A 2,349-nucleotide genomic window follows, 5' to 3' on the forward strand; every position below is an offset into this window, starting at 1 on the left:
GATGTCTATTGGATTTCAACTAATTTAGGTTGGGTCAGGTTATCCCACTATGGGGGGTAAAGCTTTTCAAATGCTATCTTCTTTCATCTAAATGACTCAAATTTAAGACTTTGGTTGATTAAGTTGAATAACCCTCCAATTACTTGAATTTAATTAGCTTTCATAATAATTTTTTTTTTTGGGAAAATATTGGTTGAAATCAATCATAGGATAGACAACATTGTCATGTGATAGATGAACTACAATAATAATTAAGCTAAGTCATACATAGGTACTTATCTTTTTTGTATTCAATAATGGAAAGGCTAATTAAGAGACATGAATTAGCATTAGAGAAAACACACACACACACACACATACACTCGTATGATTAATCTTGATGTGTTGTATAATAATGGATTTCGGTAGTTATATATCTTTTCATTTTTATAAATGATTGTTTAATTTTAAAATACTCATATAAATTAAAACTATTAAAGTTTTAAAATAAATAAAAACCATTTTACATAATTGGGGTTAATAAAATTTTCCTATTTATTTTTCTCTCTCTTCCATTATTCTACTGCTATTTCTTTTTTCTCACATAACTCACTTATTTCGATCATTTCATTACTTGAGAAAAAACTAATTAAATTACCTAAATTTTTTCTAAATAAAAATTATTTATGAAAAAGAAAAATGTTAAAAAATATAAGATTATTTAAAGATATGAATGTTCCCACAGGCTAAGCTAGCCTAACACTCCAATTAAAGAAGCTAATTGATTTTGATGATAGAGTACAAATAAATTGTTATGATTCAAATCTAGGTTGTTGTTGTTAGGATTATTCCACTTAATTTGTTTTTTCTTGAAATTAGATTTATACATTTAAATTTATTTGTTTGTTACCATTACACACAGAATGAAGATTTTAAAGTCAAATGGTGACGATTTAGATCATCACAAAAGTTTTTGTAATCTTTCGTCAGCTGCCGCTATTTACCGGTTTTTTTGCAAAATACTATATATAGTAAATGATTTTATCAATATTTATAATTTTGTGTGACTTATATTTAATAAATAATTTATTATTTGTATAAATTATTAATAGTGATGATTTTGAAGTTAAATAATGACTAATGACGGTTTTAAACCACTAAAAATTTTTTTTATAATCTTTTATCAACCACTGTTATTGTCAGCTTTTTTGTAAAATACTATATATAATAAATGATTTCATCAATATTTATAAAAGTATAACTTTGTGTGACTCATATTTAACAAATAATTTATTATTTGTATAAACTAATAGTGACGATTTTAAACTTAAATGATGGCAATTTAAACCACCACAAAATCTTTCATAGCCTTTTGTCAGTCACCGCTATTTGTCAGTTTTTTGTATAAATAACCACAAAATCTTTCGTAATCTTTTGTCAACCACCGCTACTTGCTAGCTTTTTTTAAATCTTTCGTAACATTTTGTCAGCCACCGCTACTTGCTAATTTTTTTTTTATAAATAACCACAAAATCTTACGTAATTTTTTGTTAGCCACCGTTATTTGCCAGTTTTTTTGTAAAATACTATATATAGTAAATGATTTTATCAATATTTATACAAGTGTAGCTTTGTGTGACTCATATTTAATAAATAAGTTATTATTTATATAAATTAATAGTGATGATTTTAAGGTCAAATGGTGACAATTTAAAATTGCCACAAAATCTTTCGTAGCCTTTTGTCAACCACCGCTACTTGCTAGTTTTTTTAAATCTTTCGTAACCTTTTGTCAGCTACCGCTACTTGCCATCTTTTTTTATAAATAACCACAAAATCTTTCGTAATCTTTTGTCAGCCGCCACTACTTGCTAGTTTTTTTAAATCTTTCGTAATCTTTTATCAGCCACCGTTACTTGCCAGCTTTTTTTATAAATAACCACAAAAACTTTCGTAAACTTTCGTAAACTTTCGTAATTTTTCATCAACCACCACTATTTGCCAGTTTTTTTTGTAAAATACTATATATAGTAAATGATTTCATCAATATTTATACAAGTGTAGCTTTGTGTGACTCATATTTAATAAATAATTTATTATTTGTATAAATTAATAGTGATGATTTTAAGGTTAAATGGTGATAATTTAAAACTGCCAAAAAATCTTTCGTAACCTTTTATCAGCCACCGCTACTTGTTAGTTTTTAAAAATTTTTTGAAACCTTTTGTCAGTCACCGCTACTTACCAATTTTTTTTATAAATAATCACAAAATTTTTCGTAGTCTTTCGTCAGCCACCACTATTTGCCAATTTTTTTGTAAAATACTATATATAGTAAATGATTTCATCAATATTTATACAAGTATAGCT

General features: G+C 25.8%; 1 protein-coding gene across 1 annotated transcript in view; it reads left to right on the forward strand.

The window, feature by feature from the left end:
- Positions 1-2,349, forward strand: part of LOC107624892 (auxin-induced protein AUX28) — a 6,636-nt gene that overhangs the window by 880 nt on the left and 3,407 nt on the right. The window lies entirely within an intron of this gene.

This window comes from Arachis ipaensis, chromosome B02, assembly GCF_000816755.2.
Source record: "Arachis ipaensis cultivar K30076 chromosome B02, Araip1.1, whole genome shotgun sequence".
NCBI classification, from domain to species: Eukaryota; Viridiplantae; Streptophyta; class Magnoliopsida; order Fabales; family Fabaceae; genus Arachis; species Arachis ipaensis.